A 9,201-nucleotide genomic window follows, 5' to 3' on the forward strand; every position below is an offset into this window, starting at 1 on the left:
ACTCCTCGCCTGCTTCCCCGTCGAGACGGAAATAAGCTCGATCGCTCGGCAAGGGGATTTTCTTCGACTTCCTCCAGGGGCAAAAATCCTGAAAACGCATCGGGACGCAGATGGCACCGATAGACCTCGGACGTAAGTGTGTACATATATTATGCATTAAACGTAGCAAAATTTGTATACACATTTTTTAATTTATAGGACATTCTTTGACATTCTTTCCGTCGCAAATAAAATGATGAATTAAAAAAAATGTAGATTTTTCCACATGTATTTCGAAAATTCGTCCGAAATCGAGGGACTTGGAAATTGAATTTTTCAAATTTCTACTCAGCAGCATTTGTTAGTTTCCTCTTTTCATTTTCACTTGAGAAATAATTTGAAAATGAAATAATTTTGTTGTTTTTTCTTATATTTTGATTTCTGGTACATGTATATTGTAGAAAATAAAAAGTTAGACTCCGGATTTTTTTTATTCATCTTTTTATTAATTAGCTAAGACTCTTTTTGATAAGAAAATCGATCAGAAATACAAGTGCTTAAAAAAAAGATTAAATACTTTAAGGGAAATTTGTATTCCTAAAAGCAAGTCGAAAAAAATCTAAATAAAATATCCGCAAATAATCAGTTTTTGAGATACTTTTATTTTTTTTGTGTTTAACATTTTTATTTTTTTATAGTTTTATTATTTTTATTTTTATTATAATTTATGCAATAAATAATATTGCTGGTGTTTTGCTTTATTTTATTAGAGAGGATAATTATCTTTTTGCATGTCTACACAGATCAAATACTGCATCAAATTCAGATTTCTGACTTGTTTCCTTAAAATCCATCTGCAAAAATTTTGCCAATTGTGCAACAATTTAGTGGCAAATTTAGTACCTGAATTTACTGGATTAATAAATAAAAATATCAAAAACAAGAGAAATAAGAAAATAAAAATATCTGAAAAACAACTTATTTGCGGACTCATATTTATTAAGACTTTTTAACTTATTTTGGGGCTTATTAAATTCCTCTAAAATATTTAATCCTTTTCTTAAAAAATGCTATATATTAGATTTACGGAAATATACTGCGCGCTTTTATATCGTCTACAGTTGACGACAAGATTGAAGGACAGAGACATGCGTGGTTAGATGCTTTCTCTATCACACAATCCTCCGGGAAGGGATGATGTAGGGGAAATAAGAGTGCGTATGAAGCGAGCGTTTCTCTTCTTTTTTTCTCCCTACCAATCGAATAAGAAAAGCATCTAACTCTTTATTGTTTTCTCATAACAATATTGTCTTCAACCCTCAATAGGAACGTAATTTATAGATCTGATAGATATAAAAATATTATATAGATATAAAAATTTCAATGTTGTAACTAGTTTGTAAATATTAGAACGCATTTTTAGTCTTTGCTCTCTTTTAGGCACAATAAAAGCAATGCCCAGACTTTCTAACTTGACTCTTTATAAAAAAAATATGCGTTTTGCATGTGTATTATGTAGATATTTTTGTGTTCTTAAAATCTGGGTTGAAGTTATTTTATGAAAGTAACTTTCGTTATTGTTGACGTTATTTAAAAAGTAATGAATTGTTACAATTTTCATCATTTCAAAAGATCAAATTATATATAAAATGTACATATGTAAAATTTACATTTGTTATAAGCATTTTATTTGTATTAAAATATATTTATTTGTATTAAAATGTAATTAAAAACTGCTATTTGATATTAATATTACTATCAATATAGTGTAAAAATTTAGATAAAATTTGAATTTATATTTTCATCAGAAAAATCTACAAAAAAATCTTTTTTTTATCAAGATCTCCAATTCTGAAAATATAAAGTAAAAAAGATATTTTCTTAGTTTTTTAAAATTTTTCTAATAGATTCGTCAATATAACTAAAATCCTCTTTTTTTCTCAAATTACATATATATTTTTGAGTATGATTTGAAAGTTATTAAGATAGAAATTGTGTATCTATTAATTTCTCAAAAAATTAAACGCTCCTTATATATATTTCGATGGGAAATCATGCCGTGTAAATTAAAAAAATAACTATTGAATTCGTTGCTCGTTATCGAAAAATGTAACAAAAGTTACATTCCGAACGAATCTTGTAACGCGCGTTCCCTCATTCTTACCCAAAGTAAATGTGTAAAATTTTTTTCTCATAAAAAAATATAAAATATGATGATTTTGTTGAAAACGGAGCCAGAGAAAGAAAATTAATAACGTTTCTTTTTTATAACCCCAACATTTTTCTTCGAAAGGAAAAATCAAATATTCCTCTCGGAGGGCTAATAAATAAAATCGTGCGCCTCCCTCCCGCTTTTGTCGCACGTTGCATGTGCGCCCAAATGATCGACGAATCGACAAGCGCGGCGTGAAGGGGTATCCGTTAAATTCGCTGTAAATTAGCGACGATGTATTTTGCCTCTCGGTAATCACATCCACGCCGAAGGGCGAATAAATATGCAATTATTTGATTGATGCAATTCGTATACTTGATACACAGTATATATTGTATAGTACTCGTCTCCCTGGAGTGCGCCCATTTACGTTTTCCCCGAGCTCGCATTCCTTTGATACGCGGCGCATTGATTGCAAACGAGGAGACATTGCGGGTTTCTGTGTTTTTATCTTCCTTCTCTCTTTTCTTCTCAATTAGAACAAACGATAGGCGAAATTCAATAAAGATATCTGTCCCAGTTGCCGACATCTTCCCAGAACATTGTTGTAACATTGCAGCAATATTGCTGTTACAACAATGTGCAATGTTACAATTCTGTGATGTATGCCCAGCAAACACCAAATAATAGTTATATAACTGTTGGTTACACCGAGAAAAAAATTTAATTGCATTAATTAGAATTCTGGTAGAATTCAACCAGTATGTCTGTTGGAAAATGGACGAACCAGAATTCTTGTAGGAATTGCCAGATGAATCTGATTAATTTCTTCCTGTTAAATTTACCAAATTTTCTGATTAATAATACTAAACTCGCCAGCACCAAGTCGTCTAAAATTTTTTCCATCTATTCTCAAAAATCTGTTTAATATTCTGAATTCCAACAAGATTATTGGATAAATTCAATCCAGATTATTAAATAAATTATTTTAAATTCAGTTTGTTAGAAATTAAACTGCACCGAGAAAAAAATCTGATTGGATTAATTAGAATTCTGGTAGATTCAACCAGTATGTCTGTTGGAAAATGGACGAACCAGAATTCTTGTAGGAATTGCCAGATGAATCTGATTAATTTCTTCCTGTTAAATTTACCAAATTTTCTGGTTAATAATACTAAACTCGCCAGCACCAAGTCGTCTAAAATTTTTTCCATCTAATCTCAAAAGTCTGTTTAATATTCTGAATTCCAACAAGATTATTGGATAAATTCAATCCAGATTATTAAATAAATTATTTTAAGTTCAGTTTGTTAGAAATTAAACTGCATTGAGATAAAATCTGGTTGCATTAATTAGAATTCTGGTAGATTCAACTAGTATGTCTGTTGGAAAATGGACGAACCAGAATTCTTGTAGGAATTGCCAGATGAATCTGATTAATTTCTTCCTGTTAAATTTACCAAATTTTCTGATTAATAATACTAAACTCGCCAGCACCAAGTCGTCTAAAATTTTTTCCATCTAATCTCAAAAATCTGTTTAATATTCTGAATTCCAACAAGATTGTTGGATAAATTCAATCCAGATTATTGAATAAATTATTTTAAATTCAGTTTGTTAGAAATTAAACTGCACTGAGAAAAAAATCTGGTTGCATTAATTAGAATTCTGGTAGATTCAACCAGTATGTCTGTTGGAAAATGGACGAACCAGAATTCTTGTAGGAATTGCCAGATGAATCTGATTAATTTTTTTCTGTTAAATTTACCAAATTTTCTGGTTAATAATACTAAACTCGCCAGCACCAAGTCGTCTAAAATTTTTTCCATCTAATCTCAAAAGTCTGTTTAATATTCTGAATTCCAACAAGATTATTGGATAAATTCAATCCAGATTATTGAAGAAATTATTTTAAATTCAGTTTGTTAAAAATTAAACTGATAAACAGATGCAAGAAGAGGATGCAGCTCAAACATACACAATCAGAAAGCTAGCGTCCTCTTTCTCGCTACTGCTCGTAAGAGAAAAAAAATATACTTTGGATTTAACGTTAATACTAGTTCTTTATGTACATTTTATGGTAAGTATTGAATACGAGTTAAGTTAAGAATGGGTCGCCGCCTAGTGGCAAGCAAAGAAATTAATGTAACAAAAAATTTTATAGATCCAACCAGAAAATACTAACCAACCAAATCCTTATAGTAAAATTCATTAAACGTTCTAGTTATAAAAAATCGAGTCTTATCATGATAACTAGAAATTCTTGTTTGATTTAACCAAAATTCTTTCCATCATATACGTCTTGTTGGTACAATCAAACGATTTTTCTCAGTGTACAATTTCCCACTCAACAATATAATTATAACATGTTATGTTACATAACATTACACTCAGGCACTCTCTTTCGCTCTCTCTCTCTCGATCGACTCCGGAAAACCATTGTGATCTCAGATTCGATCACTCGCGCGTCAGAGTTGATTAAAACATTTTAATATGTCTGCCTGTTTCTAAAGACGACGTGGTATTAACACGGGTTATTGAATTCCGTCTCTCTGTCTCGCGTCTCTCTGTCCGAGGAGAGGACGAAGAGAGAGAGGGAGAGAGAAAGGAAAAAATGAAAAGAGGCATGAATAGAAACGGTAGGAAGAAAGAAGCGCGCGCAATCTTTTTAATTATGAAAACACTGCTTTGTGTTTCATTTTGTTTTGTTGTCAGGGGGCGCTATTCTAATCGGGCGCTCTCCTACCCGCTCTTCCGCCCCTTCCGCGCCACCCCTTCGTCCTGCGCGCCCACCCTCCCGCTACCACCACCGCCGCCGTCGCCGCCGCTCATCTTCTTTTTTTATATTATAACGTGCGGGCTCTCTCGAGCGGCTCTGATGGGTCAGGGGCGGAGGCAGGGCTGCCGGCAGGGTGCAGGCTAGAGAGGGTGCCAGGGTGAGATTGCTTTAGTAATGAATTACATAGCTCGGGGCTATGTGTCTCTGTCTGAGGAACACCAACGTTCGCGCTCTCCGCGCGTGTGCGCGCAGTTTTTTTTATTTTTCTCCCTCTCTCTCTCGCTCTCTTCCTTCACTTCTCCCCGGTTTTCCTTATTTTCGCCAGCTCGTGCAGCTTTTCGGTGAAGAATTATTCTTGTCAATGGTCACCGCGCATGTTAGGTCGCAAGCATTGTAGTAGAGATCCCTCCGTCAGGTCATCATCTGTCATGATTATTTTATCCTCCGTCTCTTTCTTCTCGCTATTTCCTCGTTTGTCGCGTCTCCTCGCGACACGATAATTTTCGATGGAAAAAAGGGTCACTTTTGTCGATCGTCCACTCTAAATATTCTCAATATTATTGCACGTGCGATTAATATATGTTCAAAATTAAAATAAAAATTTTGCTCGAAATAATAATTTAATTATTATTAAATAATAAAATTAATAAATAAAAGTCAAGGCGTGGGAATTGGTAAATCTCTTTTTCGTTCTTTATTTATTTATTTATTTCAAAATATTCGCTTTTATTATAATATAATATAATATAATACTATATAATATTTCGAACCGTTTCGAACCATTTTGGACTATTTTTTGGTCCAAAAAAGAAGAAGATATCTTCTCTTCTTTCTTGCCTTCGAATTATCGCGTCTTATCAATTTTAATATAACATAATAAAATATTTCGAACCGTTTCAGACCATTTCGGACCGTTTTGGAGCGTTTCGAACCATTTCGAACCGTTTTGGACCATTTCGAACTGTTTTTAATTATTTTTTCCAAAAAAGAAGAAGATGTCTTCTCTTCTTTCTTGTCTTCGAATTATCGCATCTTGCCAATTTTAATATTTAATAATTAATATATATTATTTATTAAACACAGTCGCGCGTATTTCTATCTAAAACGAGACACTTTTCAGATTATTCTCATCTTTTTCTCTCTACTTTCTTCTCGGTTTCTTCATTTCTTCGTGCGATTTTTGAGGTGAAAAGTGTATCTTTTCTAATGGCCACAATATATGAAGTCGCACATTCTTCCGATAATTATTTTTTTCTTTCATCTTTGTCACCTTCTTATATAATCTTTCAGTTTACTCTCCTCACCATGTTTCGACGAGAACATTGCGTTGCAAACATATTTCTTCCATTCCTTTTCTTATTTCTTTGGGACAATTCTGATAAATAATTATCATTGACGGATGTATCGAATATTAATTATTGTTAGAAAATTAATTATACGTGAATTGTGAAGAGAATTCTGACCTAGTTCCCGTTCGTTTCATATTAATATTTAGAATACAACAGAATACGAGGATTGAAATGAAGTCTAGCAACGAATTAAGAATGCTTACAATAATCGGTGAAGTTTCTTCGTTATCGCATCGAAATAAAAACTTTCTACTGCAAGACAATACATCGCGTTGCATCTCCCGATTACGATCGCGATTACTCGCAATCGCGATTAATTCACTCGTCGCTTTCAGATATGCCTCGTATCGAATGGAAAGATTTATATCTATATTCTCGTCGCAAAGATAAAATCTGAAAAGCTATCGCGCGTGAAATGTATATCGATTTTTCGATTATTTCTAAATTCGAAATTATCGATTTAATTATTCGACACTTCGTGCGCTTTTACATCTAATTAATATATTATTATAAATGTACCTTTAAACATTACAATTGTATTTGAAATCCTATTGATGTTGGTATAAAAATATCTCTTATCTTTTGTTTTTATTTTTTGCTTTTTAATTGGCAAGAATAAATAAATTAAATTTGGACGCTCACTCTATCAAAATTATTAAACTAATTAATAATTATGTTTCTAAAAATTATTTTTTAACATTTACATCATTTGTATCTTATACTTTTTATATCATTTAATGGAAGAAAAAATGTGGAATTGGAATTATGTTCGTATTTTTTCTATAAATAGTGAATATTTATAGAAAATATTTTTTTATATAATAATTTTTTTATAGAAAATACTTTTTTTATATAATAATAAAATATAGTTTATATAATAAATATTTTATATAATAAAAGAATATAATTTATTAATGTATATCGATTTTTTGATTATTTCTAAATTCGAAATTATCGATTTAATTATTCGACACTTCGTGCGCTTTTACATCTAATTAATGTATTATTATAAATGTACCTTTAAACATTACAATTGTACTTGAAATCCTATTGATGCTGGTATAAAAATATTTCTTATCTTTTGTTTTTATTTTTTGCTTTTTAATTGGCAAGAATAAATAAATTAAATTTGGACACTCAAGTTTTATCAAAATTATTAAACTTAATAATTATGTTTCTAAAAATTATTTTTTAACATTTACATCATTTGTATCTTATACTTTTTATATCATTTAATGGAAGAAAAAATGTGGAATTGGAATTATGTTCGTATTTTTTCTATAAATAGTGAATATTTATAGAAAATATTTTTTATATAATAATAGAATATAATTTATATAATAAATATTTTATATAATAAAAGAATATAATTTATATAATCAAATACTAGAGTAATAATAACAGTGAATTATATATGACTTTAGATTATTTGTTGTCTTATTTGGTTATGCAATAATATCATATAAGTTCTTGTTTCACCTAAATAAATATCCGCGTACTTTTTTCATAATATAATGGACAAGTACATTAATTAATGAAACGTATGAACGATAGCTAATCAACGTTCTATCTCTTGAGCGCTAAGTTTTCCGGTAGAGTGGCGGACAAAAAATGGAGATGCCGGTTGCGAAAAGCAAGAAAAGCAGGCACTGAACAAACTCGCAAAATTCTTTTTCATTTGCATTATTACGGTAATGAGACTGAAAAGCCGGAAAATGTCGGGCTTTTGTCACAGAGGGATTGTCCGCCTGGTCCATTCATTGATTACGTCGGTAGACGGGGTATACGCGGTACATAATATCTCAGCCAATCCACCCTAAAAATAATGAGTGGTAGGCTTTGCCTTTCTATTTGTTGCCCTAAATACCACGATATAGTTTGCTGCAAATTGCGCTGGCTTATTTAATAGACGCAATTACGTATTATTGGCTTTATTCTATAATATATTACTATAATGTATGATTTACTTACTAAATTTATCTCTCGATCGTTTTTAGAAAAATTACATTAATTAAATAACAGATTGAATTAATTCTTCATTTTAGAAGTAATAAATACATAAAAATTCAGAAATATTCGTGAATTTAAAAAATGTTTTAAAAATCATATATACGAAGATAAATTAATCTCCTACTTTTAATCTTAATAAATTAATTAGAAATTAAATTTTACCAATTTTACCTTTTGGGAAAGAACTGAGTATAAAATTCTTTTTTAAAAGTCTTAGAATTTTTTTTTATATATTTTTCTCTATTTTAAAAAATTTGAAAATAGAGAAAAATATATTTAAAAAAGTTTAAAACTTTCTTTATAGATTTCTAAGAATATTCGCTCTTAAAATGTAAAAAAAAATTTTTTAATTGTGAAAGAAAAAGAGTTTCGACACCAAAATATTTTCTTATACAAAATTTTACGAATATATTTTTAACAATTCAAGATTCGAAAAATTCAATATGCTTCGATATTTTTTAATATCAAATTTTTAATAATATTATAGTATGAGACTTTCTTTCCCCTCCTTTCTCTGTTACAATGCAAAAATATTCATATTATTGCCCAAAAAAAACGAGAGGACAATCGAGAAAGAACCGTTGCAATCAATCGAATAATTTTTAAATATCTCAATTTATACAAATTTTAAAAAATCTAAAAATAGCTTAATATATTATATCTTATTATATCGAAACTATAAATATATTCGGATGGACGGTTCGCTCTTTAAATGCGTGTTACTTAATTTAGCGAGGCACGAGAGAGATGTTAACAAAATCGCAGACCGAGCTCGCTTAGATGTATCTCGTTAATGTAATTCCGACGAATATATAGTGTATGTACTGCGTATCTTTCGCGCAACACACGCCTGGCTAAAGGTACGCCGACAAAAATCTACAAAGAGAAAATTTACCGATGACGGCGAGGGTAAAGCGATGCGAACGCGCCGC

This window comes from Camponotus floridanus, unplaced genomic scaffold (genome assembly GCF_003227725.1).
Source record: "Camponotus floridanus strain SB8 unplaced genomic scaffold, Cflo_v7.5 scaffold178, whole genome shotgun sequence".
In the NCBI taxonomy this organism is placed as follows: domain Eukaryota; kingdom Metazoa; phylum Arthropoda; class Insecta; order Hymenoptera; family Formicidae; genus Camponotus; species Camponotus floridanus.